Source organism: Tyto alba, unplaced genomic scaffold, assembly GCF_018691265.1.
Source record: "Tyto alba isolate M040663 unplaced genomic scaffold, T.alba_DEE_v4.0 Super-Scaffold_14, whole genome shotgun sequence".
In the NCBI taxonomy this organism is placed as follows: Eukaryota; Metazoa; Chordata; class Aves; order Strigiformes; family Tytonidae; genus Tyto; species Tyto alba.
This window is the reverse complement of record NW_024881276.1, coordinates 46,399,566-46,419,407: the sequence shown is the minus strand read 5'-3', so window position 1 is coordinate 46,419,407 and position 19,842 is coordinate 46,399,566. Positions and strand designations below refer to the sequence as shown.

At 40.6% G+C, this 19,842-nt stretch overlaps 1 long non-coding RNA gene across 1 annotated transcript; it reads left to right on the top strand.

The window, feature by feature from the left end:
• Positions 1–1,044: 1,044 nt before the first annotated feature.
• Positions 1,045–3,505, top strand: LOC116965336. The gene is made up of 3 exons (XR_004409295.2): positions 1,045–1,178; positions 1,750–1,855; positions 2,249–3,505. It is a non-coding gene; the product is annotated as an uncharacterized LOC116965336 (long non-coding RNA).
• Positions 3,506–19,842: the final 16,337 nt, after the last annotated feature.

Genomic DNA, 19,842 nt, shown 5'->3' with positions numbered 1-19,842 from the left:
CACAAACCTTTTTCCTCTTCCCTCACCCTCTTGTCTACTTTTAGGGGAGCAAGGGCCAGCAGGAGAGCTGGCAGATCTCGGGGCATTGCGTTATCTCTCCTTTGTGTCACTCTGTTTCTCTTCTCACTAGTCTGGGGCCCTTCTGGTAGCGTCATCATTCATGTGGACACAAGGTCTTGAGGGGGGATTTCCAGTGATGCTGACATTACTCACTGCATTACATCTGTGAATACTGGCTTCAGAAGCTACTGGCAAGAGAGCACTTCTGGAGAGTTGACCTCTTGCTTTACCATAACATTTCAATAGATTTTCTTGTTTTTTTTCCTTCCATCTGCTGTGGAAGGAGAGGTGAGTAATGGGTTCTGGAGGGGACAGCAGATCAGGTGGATTGCTACGGGCAGTTTTAATTGTTGACCAAGTCAATTTTTTTATTATTATTTTGTTGTTTGTTTATTTCAAACAGGTAAAATGATGAGTGATTCTGGTTCACTTGAACAAACCAAATTGCTCTGGCTGACAGCATACTTTTAATAGATTCCTTCAGTAATGATTAGGCCAATGTAATACAAGCAGTGCTTGAATTGTTATTTACACTCATATATGAATATTCAGTGATGTAGTATTTTTGGTGGCACAGGTTTTTTCCTGTAATTACGGTAGGTCTGCTTGTCAGATAATACCAATATATTGATTTGTACAAAATGGCACTAGTTAGATATATCTGAAAGTTCTAGAGGGTCAGAGATGTGCTGCTTATTGTTGGTGTTTATTTCTTTTGACTAGGCTGAGATGTGTGAACTGGATTTTTTTTTAACTTGGTGATTAAGGTATAACAGTCTTCATTTTATTACAAAATTGCTATTGGCATTGAATTTCTGTAGTTTCTTTTCTATCCTCTTATGTTTGTGACTTCTGTTTACTAAAGTTATTAAAATTCCTGTGCATACTGAATATGAATAAAAAAAATAAAAACTGTTATTAGTACATTCACTCTTTACTACCAGAAATCAACTTTTTTTTTTTTTCTTTTTTCACAGCAGATTTCTGCACAGAATATTTTGAGTTCTAGCTTTATTTACCTTCATCCAAGAATTTTGCTGGAAAGGGGCTGTTAATAAAACACAGTCAGAAGGGAAACACCAGTGAAAACACAGAAACACATTCAACCTCTGTCACAGGTAAGCTCGTTTCTGGTCTAATGCAAGTTCTTCAACATATCAACATGTAAGAGAGACATGGAGGAGAGTTGAAGGTGGTGGTGTGGAGGAAAACCCAAGTATTCAGATATGGTTTTATCTGCCTTATTTCCTGAGCTGTAATGCATTGCTTTCCTTCCCTTGCTGTGCTGACTGACCACAAGACAGCTACAGATTTCTGTCTTCCATCCCATTGCAGGTTTATCAGGTGAGCAATCCAAGCAGGGTAAGGGGGAGGCATTCTGTAGCCTAGGTTATGGCATCGAAGGCTGCACATGATAGTGCTATGGGGCATGAAGTGAAGACAGTGCATCCCACAGAACAGTCCAGGTGTGTTGCAGTGTTGAGGAAAACCATTCTGCTTTCTCCACACAAAAGAATAGATGCCTTTTGTAGTCCCATGGGAGGCTTTGGCACCTGAAAACTTTCATACCTAGTAAAATTTCATACTCTTGAGTATAAACAAGGTTTTGAGGTCAAACCATTTATGGTACAGAGGGCTCTCTAGGGGGGCAATAACTGTTTTGTCCTCCTTTTTTTGTGTTTCTGCAAGGTCTAACATCACTGGGTTCTGGTCCACAGTAACACACCTAAATATATATTGTGAAATATACATGTGATGAACTACACATAATAGATTCATGTTAACGTGGAGCTAGGTAAGCATTGCTGTAATCAGCTTAATTTTTATTTTTCTTGAATCTGAAGCCAAACAATCACTTTGCTCAGGTGAATTTGCATAGAAAAAAAATCTTTATGCCTGTAGTTAAAAATGCAACATATCAGATCCTGATATCCAAGCCATTTGAATCAGATTTCAGTTAGACAAGGCAATTTTTCATACCATGACAGCCATCAACCTAATAGGAAATTTCCCTTTCCTTTCAAAGCTTATGCTATTATTTTTACTGAAGGAAATGAGAGCCATCAAGGATTTTAAATTCTGAATATATGAAATAGGTTTTTCATTTCAAAGCAAACTGTGATTTTGTAAAGTTATTTTTTAAATAAAGTTATTTTTTGATGTGGCTTAGAATCATATTTTCTCCTAGGCATATCTGAGTTCAGCACAACCAGGAGCCCAGCCTCTATTGAACACTGTGCCCTCTATACGTATAAGCTACTGATTGATGCTCTGCTTCCTAATTACATGGGTGAGTAGAAAAGAATCAAGTGTTTTCTGTTATGCTCAAAGGCCAGAGAGAGACCATTATGGTAGTCTGATCTGACTTCCCACAAGACAGAGGCCATTTGCCAACCCTTGAAGTAACACATATTTTCATTAATATTGGATTTGTTGTTTCCATTTAAAATATTTTGTCTATGTGAAACAGCTGCAAAAGGTGTTAGAAAGGAGCTTCAGCAAGGAGTAAAAAACAGGAGAATTTTGAGTCCAGCTGCTAGGGCTGAGACAAGGAAGAGATGACCTTGCAGTTCAAAGCTTGAACTTTGAGAGGTAAGGAAGAGTTTCAAGCAGCAAGAGAATAAACAGGGAAAGAGAGATGACAATTTCCATTTAAGAGAGCAGAGAGCAAGTAGAATATTAATCTTGAGAGAATGAACTAATACAGATTATGACTCCAAAATATGAAAAATTCATACTTAGGTGTACAGTTTGTCCCACTAAAGAAGAATTTATCTACAAGACTCTCCATTCTGCCTTTTAAAGGATAAAGTTTCTCCCATGCCCAGTTCTGTACATTTATGGCTTTGATTAAGTATTGTTGTCCTTCTTACAGCTGTTAGCCATAAGCTAGACCTGTTGTATAATGGGTTGACACATCATTGTTGAGTTTGTTGTTGACTAGCCAAGGCTTAACTGAAATAAGCAGTATTCAAACTGGTATCTCCAGCTTATTTCTAGGAACAGCATATTTTTCTCCACCTGACCTTATGTTGGATTTGTATGTGTGACAGGTTTTTGGTAGTAGAGGAGGGGGGGCTGCAGCAATGGTTCCTCTGAGAAGCTTCTTGAAGATCCCTCAGCTCCAAGACAGACCTGCCTCTGGCCAAGGCTGAGCCAATTAGTGATGGTGATTGTGTCTCTGTGATAGCGGATTTAAGAAGGGGAACCTGGGAGTAGGGGTGGGAGTTGTGAGGGAGACACCTATGCAAACACTGAGGTCAGTGGAAAAAAAAGGAGGAGGAAGAGAGTGGGGAGGTGGGCCAGAGCAGAAACTTCCCTGCAGCCTTTGCTGAGGGGGCAGGCGGTGCCCCTGCAGCCCATGGAGGATTCCATGCTGGAGCAGGTGCCCACCTGCATCCTGTGGAGGATCCCATGCTGGAGCAGGTGGCTGTGCTCAAAGAAGGCTGGGACTCTGAGGGAAGCCTGTGCTGGAGCAGTTTGTTGCTGGGAGGACTGCAACACATGGGAACATGTGAGAGGGACCCATGCTGGAGCAACTTGGGAAGATCTGTAGCCCATGGGAAGGACTCATGTCGGAGAAAGTTTGTGGAGGACTGTCTCCCAGGAGAGGGACCCCGGTCTGGAACAGGGCAAGTGTGTGAGGAGTCCTCCCCCTGAGGAGGAAGGAGCAGCAGAAACAATGGGCAATGAACTGACCGAAACCCCCATCCCTTGTTCCCCTGCACCACTGGGGGAGGAGGAGGTAGAGAAATTGGGAGCAAAGCTGAGCCTGGGAAGAAAGAAGGGGTGGGGGGAAAGTGTTTGTAAGGTGTGGTAATATTTCTCACTATCCTACTCTGTTTGTTAAATTAAGTGGTGGTGGTGTTTGAATTAAACTGATGGGTTTTTTTTTTTCTTCCCCTAAGGAGTCTGTCTTTTGCCTGTGACCATAATGGTTGAGTCATCCCTCCCTGTCCTTATCTTGATTCTGAGCCTTTTGTTGTATTTTCTCTTTCCCATTCCTGAGGGGGAAGGAGTGAGTGAGTGACCGCCTGGTGCTCAGTTGCTCTCCAGGCTCAAACCACAGGGACACCTTATCTTCCCCACCATTTTTATTCAAGTAGCCTGTCGCATCATAAGCCAAGACCATAAGGTAAAATCTTCTGGGGAAAGAGACACTGTTTAAGGAGAGACTCATGCAGATGGCTGCACTCTACTTTCCTTGAGGTAGGATCATATCTTAGGCTTTTGTGGCATAGTGCAAGACTCTTTTACACATTTTGTGATTTAGCAAATGTTCTGGGTTGAGTGAGTGGTGGAGTTTTTTTGGTGGCAGAGGAGGGGGGATATAGGGGCGCGGCCCCTTGCGAGAAGCTTCTCGAAGCTCTCCCAGCTCCAAGTCAGCTCCACTTCTGTTTGGGAAATTGAGCCAATCGGCTGCGCCTCTGCAATAACATATTTAAGAAGGGACGTGGTGACGTGCAGTCGGACTTGTGAGGAGGAGTTGCTGCAGCTGCATGAACACCAAGGTCAGTGGAGGAACGGAGGAAGAAAGGAGGGGGGAGGTGTGCTGGAGCAGAGACCCCCCTGTATCCTGTGGTGAGACGGCAGGACGGCCCCCCCTGCCACCCATGAAGATCTACAGTGGAGCAGACATTGATTTATGGCCTGTGGCTTCCGCTGACTGATCAAGGTTCTGTGCCCAAAGAAGGCCGGGGTCTCATGGGAAAAGGTAGCCCCGTTGCTGTAATTCAGTGCTGGGAGGATTGCAGCATGTGGGGGAGTCCCACGCCGGAGCAGCTCAGGAAGGGCTGCAGCCGTGGGAGAGAATCCAGTCGGAGGAAGTTAGTGACCCATGACGGAGCATTGTGGGGAACGCTGCGGCCCATGGGAGGAATTCATGTCGGAGCAAGTTTGTGGAGGACTGTCTCCTGTGAGAGGGGGACCATGATGGAGCAGGAGGAACAAGTTCCAGAAGCTTCCCCCACCGAAGATAAAGTGGCAGCACTGACTGCATCCCCCATTCCCTGCCCCTGTGCCACTGGGGGAGGAGGTAGAGATATCAGCAGCAGAGCTGAGCCTGGGAAGAAGGGAGGGGTGAGGGGAAGGTGTTCTCAAAATGTGACAATGCTTGTCACTGTCCTACTCTGTTATGTGTTGTTGTTAGTTTCTGTAATAAATGTATGTTCTTTTTTTTCTTCCCCTAACGAGTCTGCCTTTTGCTCATGACCATAAAGGGCGATTTTTTCCCCATCCCAGTCCTATCTCGAACCCCAAGCCTGGCTCTCTGTCCCTTCTTATTGCTGGAAGAGAAGGGAGAGAGAGTGGCTGCGTGGTGGTTGGCTGCCAACCAGGCCCAAACCACGACAACAAGCCAGATGGTCCCATGCAGTGCAGCACTTCTGTGTGTCAGGGAAAAGAAAACTTGAAGTGTTCTAGGAAACTGGAGCTCTCTGCTGATGCACATGCTTTGAAACTTTGGTGTCATAAATATGGTTGGGTGGATGGATGGATTCCAATCTACTATGGAGCTGCAGTAGAATACAACAGTGTTAATTAATTGTATTAGCAACATGTTCTCACACTGAAGGGTTGAAAGAGTACTGCATGGTTGTAGCTGGAAAAGGCTTGCTCAAAAGACATAGAACACGTATAGCACCTAGTTCTCAATGAAGCAAGGTTCGTGGCTGTGTCTGTATTACCAGATAACACTGTTGAACAGAAGCAGATGTGTGCGGCAGAGCACTTGGGGCTGAGGACCCAGCACTGTATTTCAGTAGCTTACTCTGGGTCAACTGTAGCTTGGTGCTGTGAACTTGTTAGCCATTAGTGGATGGAAAACATTAGGTGGACTCTTGGAGCACACCATCTGATTGAGTTTCATCCAAAAGGAATCCAGTTTTCACACTCCAAAACCAACTCATAATCTGAACCAAGAGTGTGGTGAGACAGAGATGCTCCAAAAGTGGAGTCCTGATCCAACCCAAAATGCTGATATACATGTATTTCATGCCTACCCCATGAATACTCAGGGAACAGAGCAACTAAGACAGCTATTGTGTGATCCTCCTTCCATTTATTGAAAAGCCACCCTATGCTGGATGAGTTTAGTAGTGCTAAACTCTGCTAGGTGGCAAGGAGACTGCCTGGTCTTCCCAGCTGCATAATCTCAGTTCACTTTTTCCTGCCCTTTGTGCTCCCTTCCTTAGCCTCAAGCTGTCAGTATTTTGAGTTATTTGAACTTCAAAAAGAGAAGAGTGATTTAAGCCTTCTTACATGTTTTTAAAAAAACCCACTGGAATATTGGTTTCTTGGTGGATTTTCAGATCTTTAAAGTTCATGTTTTCAAGCTTTACACTGTGCTTGTTCTAATACAAATTCCACTAGCATTTTCTGTGGATCTCTGATCCTTCAAATTTAAGATGATGAAAGTAGTTAGTGAAATGGTTGTTCTCTAAATATAGGAAAGCCCTTTAATTAAGGGCATAGAAAGAATTAACCTTTTTTCCCTCCCCACGCACCTCCTAGAGATTTGAACAATTGATTTCACATAGGTAACAAATTAAAGTTTAACAGCAGTATGATGAATACACTTAAGTTCTGCAGTTTATTTCACATGCTCTTGAAAAAGCATGCTTAGACATATTATCAATAAAGGATAGGTGACATTTCTGGTAATTGGCATAAACACAGAGTCTGTGAGTCCATTTTACTCCTTTAGCTGTTGGTCTGTTGGTTTTGTTTTTTTTTTGTGGAGAGCAGACTTTAGAAAACCCAAAGGGTAACTATTAAATTGGAACATGCATAAATATACAGTCCCTTTAAACAACATTTCCAGCAAGAATCCCATCCTCTTTCTGGGGCTGCCAAATGTCCTGAACCACCTGAGTGTTTTGGGTTGTTTCATGTACCATTAACTACAGAATATGGAAATACTGCAAAATTCATTCCAACTACTAAACCTTATGTGTCTTGGTAACTGATTTTAGAAGATATTTAATGCTGTGTAGTCATTAATGTCTTTTGGTTGAGTTCACCTTTTCCACTAATTCTATATTAAGGTAATTCAACAGTTTATAGTACATTATTCCTGATCCACCCTGACGTAAGGGAGAAGACAAAGAGTCCTCCTGGTCTATATTTTATAACAACTATGGAAAATGGTGTGCTGTGTGACTACTTAGAATAGCTGTAACTTTTCTCTGAGGCTTCAATTTTGCAAGCTGTCCAGAAAAATCTTACGAACACAGATTTTTAGTATAGTGTCCATGGCTTGGAATGGAAAGAGCATGGATATGCACAGCTATTTCCCACATTGAGATCTGTTTTGATGTAATTTTCTACTGTATTCTGAACTAACCATGAAAAAACAAATTAGGAAAGAGGATAATTAGTTTTGAGGAAGAGTTGCTTACAGGCTTTTAGGTATTTCTGATCTCAGTCGGCTGTACTCAAGTGTGATAAGGGATAATTCATTTGCTAAACTAGAATAAGATTGTACTACTAAAACATCTTGTCAGAAAATTTGTAAATTGAAGCCACGAAGACAAGAGACAATGAAAACAGTCATGTATGTCTAGCAAAATGTGTGTGTGCATGTCCTGCTTTTAAAACTCTTGAGTATAAATGTGTAAAGGGAAACATTCTAAATGACAGAAAAGTCCACCACTGAAGGAATCACCTTTTAATTTAGAAATTTGCAATACAAGTTATAGAATCTTATTTCATTGATCTTTACAACTAGTTATTCTGTATATTTATCTATATTGTGAATGCGTTGCATTGGATATACAGACCACAACTGGAGATACAATATCAGTCTGAAGCTCTTCATTTCATTTCTTATATACATATGTATATGCTTCTTATGCAATCTATGATTAAACATATGTGCCTTGCTTTTTGGAAAATCAAACACATAATGTGTGATCCAGAAATGGCTGAATCAAGGAAACTACTACATTGACTTTAGGCATCTACTTTTATGTATAAATGTGGGGGGTTGCCACTTTTGAAAATAAAAGCTTTTTCTTTGTCTGTTGGTACTCTGTGATTTTCATTCCCTTCATCAGAACAATGAGTCTTTGCTAATTTGCAGTGGTGAATGAGGAAACTTGTATATTAATTTATTTTGTGCACTAACAAGTAAGTCATTTTCCATGGATGGCTACCGCTTCAGTAAACATATTCTGTGTCTCTTTTTTTGTTAGTGCTAGCATATCTTTATTTATGATGCTTCATAGTCTACTAGTCAATGTTCTGTCCTATGTCTGCAGAAATAATGAAACAATAATAATAAGAATCTTGACTGTGGCATATGCCCTATCTTTGGAAGGTGAGAACAGTCCACAAATGCTGTTTTCTTCAAATAATAAACAGTGCTATTTAGGAGAGTGCTTATAAACAAACGTCTTACAGGACTTAAGCAGCATAATTTTAAAGGTTCTGCTTTTGTCAGAGAATTAAGCTAAAAACCATCTGCTTTCTGTCTTAGAAACATTGAACTAAATCCAAGTTGGGAGATAGTAGCCTCACTTGCACTGAACTGCATTCACTTTCATACTAATTGGAATACCAAACACTGTAATTGCCTCCCGCAGCCTGTGAGAAGGGAGCAACATGATGTCATTCTCTCTTCCCCTGCCAGCTACAGCTCTGCTCTGAAAGAGATGCCCAAGGGCAAGAGTAGGAGTACCATGGGCTTTTTGCCCCACACAGCCTAGCAGTCTTCGCAGTGCTCTTCTCTTGTCTGTATTCTCCCTGCCTGTGATCTTGCCTTCTCTTATGGTCACCTGTGGAAAATTTAGCTTTTCCTCCTTCAAGCTCAGGTGGCTACATCCCTCACCAACACTTAACAGCTTTCCTTCCCAAATTATTCACTGCTCCTTTCCTAAACCTCATGCTCCCTGCCACTCTTATTTAACTATTTCTTCCCATTGACCCCAGCTGGTTTTCCATGCTCCCTCACTTTCCCTGCACAAAGTCTTAGTGTAGTGTGAGACTGCACACTGCTGCTCAAAGAAGTAACTGCAGAAGAGCTGCTTGTCTCAATCCCATAGGACAATGTCACTACAATGCTGACATGAGCTACCTATACTGTTTTCAGAGGCAGTATGGGGAAATTGCTTCTGCAAGGAATCCAAGACAGATGGCTGCAAGTACAGCAAGTACTTACTTGCTAGAAGGAAATAAAACCTGTGCCTATTGCACTCTGACAGATTGGTTTGAAAGGGTTCCATGCAATTTATAATCTCTAACCTGGTAAAGAGAAACTTATTTAGCATCAGTGACTCCCCCCATTTAGTTCTAACTCTTTCAGTGGGAAAAGAAGGTGTAAGATTATAAGTAGTAACTTGGTAGCTATAAGCAACTGTTTTAATCAATTTATCTGTAGGTTATGTGGAAGTTGCAGGATGAGGAAATACTAGATATGAGACACAGTGGTACCTTTTCATGAACAAGAAGGTCAGAAGAAAGAGCTTGTCATCCAGGTAGCCAATAAACATAAATTTTGCCTTGTGTAGATCGATATAAGGTCATGTGTTCATATCTGATTACCTTAGATCGGTAAAGATTTTGGATGTTATTAAGATAATAAAAGACAGGTTTGGGATCATGATGGCTCTTCTTTGTCCTTGAAGTTCTGTGGTTGGAGAGGTTCCCATCTGCAGATGCCAGAGGGTTATTGAAACCTGGTTGCTGAAATGAGGGAAGATTTCTACCTGAACAGGTAGTTTTCCAATTAGATTTTCTTTAGGTGCTCTCTACCCCTGGTTGTTATATATCTTTCTTCTTTTGTATTGTTTTCATTTTCAATCTGTATTCACTTTCTCTCTTCATGTTTTGTTAATGACCAATTACTTAGCACAGTAGCTTGGTTCTAAAATCTTTGTCTTTTTACCAGCCAGCACATCTGGGCACGCTCGGTTACTGATAGTTTTGCTATAATTTCCTTGGAATTGGGAACATAACAGTGGAAAAACAGATTTTGCTAACTGTCAGCTAAAGTATCCATCTCTCCCCATTCACATATCTGTTTTGTCGAAGTGAAAAATATCTGTAATAGTCTGTTCCCTCATGTAAATTAGTCTGCCATTTAAGCATTTTCCTACTCTTTTCACCCTTATGACAAGGGATCCATTAGGTGCTCATCCCTGCCTTTGCACTGCCCTATTATGATGAAGATCTAAGACATAGCCCTTCCTCCTTTCCATGGAGCCTGAAAAGAAACCCTGTTCTGTAAGGCTTAGGCTTTGCCTCCATTTACATGGTGATAAAGGCAGAACAACTGCAGAGGAGTCAGTCATGTCACTCTCAGTCTGTACTGGTGCCTAAAGCCGGTCACTAAAGCCCAGGTTGCCATTTAGTCTTTTGGGGTATCTGCCCTGTGAAAGTGTCTTTGTCAGGACATGCCTCTCCTGGATGATCTTTCTTAGACAATTATTTCAGGCTACAGCTGTTATCATTGATCTTGATTTATTTTATGTCTTTATTGTCCCATGCTTTGTTTCATCATTGCTTTTTTTTTCCTGTTTGTTTGGGGTTTTTTTGTTGTGGGGATGTCTTTAGGATAAATTCTTTTAATTTCTTTTAGAGTATACCTAGGGCTTTGCTTTTTCAGTCTATATGCAGTCTGTATTTTGAATACATTAATTTTTTTTTTGCTTTATAGAGCATCTACTAATGTCTTATTATAGGAGTAAAGATACTTACTTTGGGCTTTGTCCCCTTCTCATTGAACGCTTGCTGTAGTGTCAAGTGGGCTTCATATATCTCTTCTCAGCACTAGGCCTACATTTTCATAATAAGTATTTTTCATACAACTGTTAATATTAAATATTGACTAAAACATGCTACTGTCTGAAGCGTGTGTGTCCTAGCACAGCACTTTTCTAGTGCCTGCATGTAAGCACTTCTTTTTTTTCCTTTGCAGTCTTCTGCAATGAAATCCTGATGGTCACTTATGATGAATCATTTTAATTGTACCATGGTTTTTAACACAGCATTGCTTTAAATCCCACATGCAGATGGAGGTCTCTCACTCTGCAGTCTCTGATAGAAATGTAGACATTTGTTCCAATGATTAATGGGGTAAGATCAGATTTTCCAGCACAAATCAATATTAGATACAGTCCAACATCACTTGTAGATGTGCACTGCACTAGAAAAGTCAACATAAAATGAGGCAGTGGCTTTCTTTCCCCTTGTGTATTGGATGGGCTCTGACCTCAGAGGAGATAGTGGTGTTTATTTGCATATTTGTTTGACTTTGTGATTGCTTTACCTACAATTAGAAGATAGAATTTTTAGTCACAAGCCCTAAATGTGTGAAGATGGGTAACTCTTCAGGGTAAAATTTAGCAGATTACAGTGGCTGAAGACAAGGAGGTTTGTCTTTCAGTGAATGGATGGATATAACCAGAGCAACCTGTAATGGCTCTTTTAGTTTGCCTCTGGCTAAGAAATTAGAAGTGGTGCTATCAGTTAAATAGTCAAAATGGCCTGAATCAACCTTAATGCAACTTTCATCTTGTTTTGCTGCAGGCAGGCCCTGTGAGATTGTTTCAGTTCTCAGCACCAGTGGAGAACATATACCTGTCTCGCTTTTCTTGGAAAACAAGAGGTCAGGCTGGGATGCTGACATAACAGCTTCTCTTTTCTATGCCACTGCTCTCCAGAGAGCATTCTGGTTTTCTTTGGTTTTGCATATTCCACAAGGAAATATAGCTTAGACTTGTTTGGGTTTTTTGTTTGTTTTGTTTGTTTGTTTGTTTGTTTTGGTTTTGTTGTTGTTTGTTTTTTTTTTTTTAATAGCCATGCCTAGTGATTTACTTCAATCTAACTACTGCATTTGTAAGGTGCTAGCTATTGTAATAGATAGACAGAAGGCAGTCAACATAGTGTTGCTGTTAGAGAAGAGATGAGTCTTGGTATTTCTGTAAGCAACTCTGTTACTTCAGACTGTAAAATAAGTGTAGGAATTAGCGTGCAATATTAGATCAGCATTTCAGATCCTCCAGTCTTCTGTGTTCTTACACTCCTTTGGCCCTGACACTTCATAGATACTCTAAGGTATCTATGTTGGTGATAAACTGATGTAAAAAGTGGGTGTTTTTTTGGTTTGTGGGGTTGTTTTTGACTTGGTTTGTTTGCTTGTTTTCTCCTAACTTCAGTGATTGACTAATTATCTGAAAAGTGATGGTTTATGGCCCTTCAAACTTCTGGAGATTTTGCTTTTGTTTCCTTTTAGATGTTCTTGACAACCACACAAGTGAGATCTGCTTTCAACACCCTCATTAGGGAAGAGGAAATATTTTGCTTCAAAAAGCCTGTATTGTGTGTGTTTGTTACTGCAAATTTTAAAATAACAAGCTTAGAAATATTTTAAAATTCTCTAGAGAATGGAGCCTGGTTCTGGGGGCTGATGGCCAGATTGTGCTACCAGGTATGATATAAATCAAGAATAACTCTGTTGTTTGCAGGGCCATTACTCCAGCATAATCAGGAGCAGAATGTGACCCTCAGTTTAATTTCTGAAATGGCTTCTGAATTTATTGGATCTATGCTTCTCTGCAGGACCTTTTGTGGCTTTGCTGCAGTGGTAGTCTGATGTAAATCAGATTTCCTTGCAGCTGAGAACAGTGCTGATTATATATGAAGCTTTAATAATGTTTGCTGAAGTTTTGTGTTCCTAGGACCATCTTGGGCTTTCAAACAGCTTACCCTTCTCCTGTGACCTGAAGAAAGAGGAAAGTGTTTTACAGTACTAGTAAAGAGATTACATTAGATGAAGTTATTTTCAGTAGCTATATCAGGAAGATTGAGAGTCAATTATCCTGGTCAGGTTCATCTTTAGGACACAAGCAAAGAAGAGGGTTGAGACATTTATATTGTACCAGCAAAAAAAGATTTAAAGATGGTGTGTTTGTGCTGAGTGCTTGGGCCTTAACTAGTGAGGTCACTGATCATATTTTGGGAGCTGGAGAGCATTGCTTCACTTTCTTTGGGGTGTGTCTTGACCTCTTAGACTCCTTTACTCAGGAGAGAAAGCAGGCTGTGTGGCTTTCATCACCTGTAGCAGTGAATATTTGGTAGGGACAATAGTGCTGAGTCTCCTGGTAGTAATTCTGTGTTCTGTTTTGTGAATTTCTCCTCTGTTGCAAAATATGCTCTGATTTCAGAAAGCATTCCAACATTGTTCTTTGCTGATCCTGCCTGCAGCCTCTCATTTGTAGAAGTTGTATATGCATATTTTCCCTATAATAAAATACTAACTGCCCTTTCTTATTTTTTTTTTTTTTTTTTTAATATTACTCACAAGATATAGAACACTAGCTATCCAAAAGTAGCTTTGATATGTAAGAGCCCTGGCTTTTTTTTAAGTGAGACTTAGCATCTTGTAAGACAAAAGATACTGCTGTTTCTCTTACGTTTCATATGCAGAGGGAAATGTTGCTTGAAGAAAGGCCATATGCAACAGCGTGTCATTCTGCTGCCTATTTTTAAGTATTCACATACCCACCACTTATTGGAAGGAAAGACGTCTGTTCTGAGAGTGTGACAGCTGAATCAGTAACCTCTGCCTCTCACAATTACAAGAAACTGATGATCAGCTGGTAGATGGGACTGTGCAGCTAGAAGGTAAGACTACTGAAGCTATGCTGCCATAAATCCACTGAAAAGCTTACTCAATATGTGCCCCGGTTACTCTGTCCACAAGACTTTATTTTGGTACCCTTTAGTTATCTTGTCAAGCAACTCCCTCTTTCTCTGCATTCATCTGTGTTTTTACTGCATTTTTTTATACATTGAAATTTCTCCTATTGGAGCACTGAACTGTGTTTTTAATCTAAATGAGATGAGTGTTTGATTTCTATTTGAATGAATGATAGAAATACCAAATCCTTCCAGGATGGAGTGGTATCAGAGAAGCATTATCATGTTTTCAACAGCTTACGGTGTGCCTGGAAATATACATTGATTTCCCTCTCTAGCCCTAACCCTGCCTTTCTGGGGATTGAAATGCACCTAGGAATTTGGCTGTTTATAGTGAGGGGATTTCAGTCAGGTTTCACTTCCCCTCCACTCTGAGTTAATTCTAGCAGGTGAGTGCCTTTATATACTCACTTCTGGCACATGTTAAAATGGTCTGCTTATCCCAAGAATGAACCTAAAAAATGTAATCATTACTTGATCTGCTGTTCTGAAGCAAGACTGTCTAGTAACAACTCAATATTTTATTTTGGTAGCATTGGTTCACCAGAATTGATTGCATTTCAGTATGCAGTACTTGTATTTGTTCTTCAGTCTCTCTACTCAGCGAACACTTTGTCATAGCAGTAGTGGCTGAACTGCTAAGGTAGCTGCTGCTGAAAAATAGGGGGACATAAGGAGCTAATCTAAAAAAAAAAAAAAAAAAAAAGCAGCAACAACTCCCAAAGAATTGACATTACCTTTACACGGAGCAGCACACTGAAGTTGGTGAGTATCAGTAGAATTCATCTACACCTGCACCTAATGGGGAGAAGTCATGGAGCAAGGCAGGATGTTTTCCTATTGAGATCCAGAACCTGAGTATGATTTATCTCTGCTTTGCTTCTGTACAGCCAAGCTGCTTTGTCAACTGCACTTAGTGGTGTCCTGGGTTGAGTGAGTGGTGGAGTTTTTTGGTGGCAGGGGAGGGGGCTATCGGGGCAGCCCGCTATGAAAAGCTTCTTGAAGCTCCCCCAGCTCCATGTCAGCTCCACTTCTGTTTGGAAAATTGAGCCAATCAGTTGCACCTCTGCGATAATGTATTTAAGAAGGGACGTGGTGACGTGCAGTGGGACTTGTGAGGAGGAGTTGCTGCAGCTACGTGAACACCAAGGTCAGTGGAGGAATGGAGGAAGAAAGGAGGGGGGAGGTGTGCCTGAGCAGAGACCCCCCTGTATCCTGTGGTGAGACAGCAGGGCGGCCCCCCCTGCCACCCATGCAGATCTATGGTGGCGCAGACACTGATTTATGGCCTGTGTTTTTTTGCCTGGATGATCAAGGTTCTGTGCCCAAAGAAGGCCGGGGTCTTGTGGGAAAAGGTAGCCCTGCTGCTGTAATTCAGTGCTGGGAGGATTGCAGCATGCGGGGGAGTCCCACGCCGGAGCAGCTCGGGAAGGGCTGCAGCCATGGGAGGGAATCCAGTCAGAGGAAGTTAGTGACCCACGACGGAGCAGTGTGGGGAACGCTGCGGCCCATGGGAGGAATTCATGTTGGAGCAAGTTTGTGGAGGACTGTCTCCTGTGAGAGGGGGACCACGATGGAAGCAGGAGGAACAAGTTTCGGACACTCCCCTCACCGAAGATGAAGGAAGTGGCAGCGCTGACTGCACCCCCCATTCCCTGCCCCTGCGCCACTGGGGGAGGAGGTAGAGATATCGGGAGCAGAAATGAGCCCGGTAAGAACAGAGGGGTGGGGGGAAGTTGTTCTCAAGATGTGGCAATGCTTCTCACTGTCCTACTCTGTTATGTGTTGTTGTTAGTTTCAGTAATAAATGTATGTTCTTTTTTTTTTCTTCCCCTAACAAGTCTTCCTTTTGCTCGTGATCATAAAGGGGAATTTTTCCCCATCCCAGTCCTATCTTGAACCCCAAGCCTGGCTCTCTGTCCCTTCTCATTGCCAGAGGAGAGGGAGAGAGAGCTGCTGCATTGTGGTTGGCTGCCAATGAGGCCTAAACCACGACAAGTGGTCTGTGGGGTATCCTCTAAATGTGTTTTCCCGGTTCTGTTCCCAATTGCTGTAAATCAGAAGCTGTTTCACTGAATTTGTTACTTGAGTTGTGGAGTACCACTGCAGATGAGGAAAGAATTCTGCTTATTACATAGTAATTTTGTCTGTCGGCAACAAATTCCTATTTCTGGATGAATTTCTGCTCCTGTACTATGAGAGGTTTAGATGCTGCTTTAGTAGCCCAGAGAAGTATCCAGGTAAAATTGCTCAGGGAAACAAATCTGCCATTTCTGGAGTTCTGTCTTGCAAGTCACCAGAATCAAGCTGCAACTTGGGTAAAAATGTCTTTCAATAGCTTTTGTAATTAACAAGTTTTGTTGAGAAAGAGTAAAGATTGCCCCAAACCTGGAGTTTCTCTAGAGATATTGTGTGGGGTGGGGGGAGCGGAACGGTTTCTCCTGCCTTGGAAAGGGCTCCAGTGTACCTGGGGAAAAAGGTTACTGGTAACAGGATCAGAGACCCCCTCCACTCCCAGCTAGTTCTGAAAGCTAGTTTGCATGCTCAATTCCGGCAAAAATTAAAATAGTCTCAGTATTCTAAATCCCTGTTCTGTTGTTCACAGCTGATTCACAAAGCTGCCCACTACTTTTTCCATTTTCTCCCACTACTGAAGTGTGGAATCTTACCAGGGTTTTTTTTCCTCTTTCTTCAACACCGAGTTGTTTAGCTGATTCTTGGAGGGGAGCTGTTCCTTGGCTGAAGACAAATTGAAGTAGAACAACCAAATTAAGAGATGGCAGTCTGACATTCGGGTGTTGACAGAGCGCTTCAAATGTCTGGCATGACTATGCAGGGTTAAAAGACCTTACACTTGAAAACAGCTTACACTTTAAAACAATGGAATTTACATGTTTCAGAGGTTTCCTATCTCCTTATCTCCTCCGTTAGGAATTAATAAGGTAAAGACATTCAGCTCTAGAGTGGTGGCTTAGTTGCATACCTTTTATTAAGTAGCTGAGGTGTGAGGAGACTAGCTTGATATATTTACATAGACTGCAGCTTATGGACATGAAGACTTTTCTTTTGATGCACTTTCTTTAATCCTCTGCATTCTGACTTATGCAGTAGGTGATAAAATATACCGGTCCTTTGCAATAAAAATATTATGCTTTTATGTGCTGACTTATCCCCTGACATCTCCAAAGACTTTGTAAACCCTTTGACTAAGTTATTGTGAAGGAAGAGTGTTTATTCTTATTTCCTACTTAAACAAATTAAGAAAGAAAGGAATGAAGTGGTTTGGCCAAGGCTAGTGTATGAGCTGCAAGGCCTAGAGCAGCATCTGACATGCATTTCTAATTATATATAGCAGTAACTATTTCAAAATCTTTTATGCTTTTTTCCCCTTTAACTTAAAATAGATTATCACTGACTTCCTGATTTTATCACTTTTTAGGAAAAAAGTAGGGACTTTGTCAAAGACCTTGTTCCTGATCTTGCAAACTTAAACTTCCAGGCCTAGCAGCTTTCATCTGATGCTAGAAATTATGCTTGTGAGCAATGGCTTCATTGCCATGTTTCCATTGAGTGATCTGAGATCAAGCAAAGGCTAATTTTACATTCTCAGAGTCCTTTCTATTTAGGAACGAAGTAAGCTATTTCAATAGAACATATAACTTTGAGTGTTATCTAAAGCTTTTCTTAAGACTATGGAAAGACATATAGGGTTATTAGGCACAAAAGTCTGAAATTCCATTAATGGTTTTATACAACACTGCTTAATTTTTTTCTTTTTTTCTCCCTTTCACCGTGCGTAATGGCTTTGAGTCTCCTGGGTACTGGGAGCAATGTGTTCTTGGACAACAAGAGAACAAGAGAATTTTTCTGCAGATACTTCTAAGGACATATCTAATCCTTCAGATGATCTGAATTTTTTGTAGATAAGATTTTTTGGTAGCCCTATCAATCTTCAGCAATGTTTCAGGTTTGTCCCTTCCATTAGCTAGTAATGCAACTAATGCCATTGGCTGTTGGGTATGGGTTTGTTGTTTTTTTTTTCATCATGTTGCCTTTATTACTGTTAAAGTAAGGTCAGAAATTCATAATTAGTAATTTAGATTGTTCTATTGAAATTGATCACTTGGGATAAAGGTAGAGGAAACCCAAAACTTTTAAGCTGACAAGAATGGATATGTATGTAGTCTGCAGCATTTGGAAAAAAGCTTCTGAAAACAATCCAGGGAAAAATTGTGGGTCCTGGGCAACTCTAGGCAAGCTGGTGAAGTCTGTGGGTGTATAACCTTGTGAATTCAAAGTCCTTTAAAAATATTACTGACCAGAGCCTCAACAGTTGCATTATTTTTTAATACCTATGTATTTAAATATTTACCTAAGCTTACAGTGCCATCGTCAGGCATTCCCCAAATGAACAGGTCTGCTATCAGTACCTTCTATCTTTTGGTGGCACTTTCTGCCAGATGCTCCTTTTCCAATTTTTCCCCAATATATACATAGAAGAGATGGTCTACTTGTTTCCCATCTATAGCTCAGGAAGAGAAGTAATGAAAGAACCATGACATTCATTTATGCTGGCATTTAGTTTAGTAGATATCCCTTTTTTTATCACCTGTAAATGAGAAACTTGAGAAATTCCCTATATTATCTATAAATACAGTTATAATCACATAGCGGTCGGTCCACTTTAGCTTGTTCATGGATGTATTTTTAATAAGAATTTGTACAAACCTGGTAATTCTGTGTGTTTTCACATGTTGTCAATTTTAAAGGTGATCACTGATGTGTTTTGGTTTTGTTTTTTTTTTTTTTTTCTTGGCGCTTTTTCTTCAGAATGATTGATCTATAATAAACGACATAAATATATGGAAAACCTCAGTGCTCTTAATCATTTCTTGATACTTTTTCAATTATTTCTTGATTCTATTCTTACATATATTTGGGCTTCCCATATTTCTCCATCTCTTTCCCCTCAGTCCTGATTTTTGATTCCTACTATCCAGCCTGAGACCCATTCCTCTGTAGTTTACAGAAAGAAGAAGCAGGATTGGAGGAGTAATTTGTAACTGTAATGGTCTAGTGCTTGCCCTTTCTTGCCTGTCTTTTTTCATCTCTGAGACTACCTAGTGAGTGTGTAAAAGAGGCAGAGGCAGGGGAATAGAGAAATATCTGGACACAGATTCCCTGCCAACTGATCCCAGTGACTTTGGATACTTGGAAGCCAATTACTATGAATTCTCTTTTGTTTTGCCAAATTGTTTTAGCTGAGTTCAAATATGTGTATCAAATTTCCAGTTCCAAATATGTAGCCTAGCAGATTTAAAGAATCTGCATATAAAAATAATCACAAGACATATACAGATAATTCATGAAGGCAATTTTAAAGTGCCATTGGCTTCTGCATTTATTATAGTCAATTCTGTAACTGATGTTTCATTAATTTTTAGTACCGATGTAGTAGTTTTCAACTTCAGAAGCAACTTTAGGACTAAAATGGTATCTTAAACTACCAGCAGCATACACGTTAAGTAATAAAATAAACAAAATTTTGACCTGTAAAGGAAAGAAGTGCTATGTTCATGCAGTCTAGAGTAGCTACAGTTTATGGTGGAAGATTTTTTGCTGCTCATGTCATAAGCAGAAACATAGAATCAAAAGGCAGAAATGAGTAGTGCCCTCAAAATGAAGGCTGCCTACATAACATGGGTTCAAGAAACTGCCCACATGGTAAGAAGGAATTGGTAGGTGCAGGATATTGTATAACAGTGGTCTTGTGGTGTGCTTGAAATGAGAAATGCAAATGTTTTAAAGTCAAAGGTATTGTTGCTTAAATAATTTGTTTGCTTCTGTATATAGCTGTTTGTGCATCAGTAGCAATTATTGGAACTGATGCTAGGTATTTATGGTGCTTTCATTTGGTGTAGGGCTTTGCTACTTGTAATTTTGAGATACGATGGCATTAGACATTTCTCAAACACATGCTAAAACAAGTAACCTGATAATTGCTATTTTGCTTCTCCATTGTTCTCTGCTAGGCTAACTGCTTTAATGTTTTATGTGTTTGCACTGACTTATTTTTATCTGTAG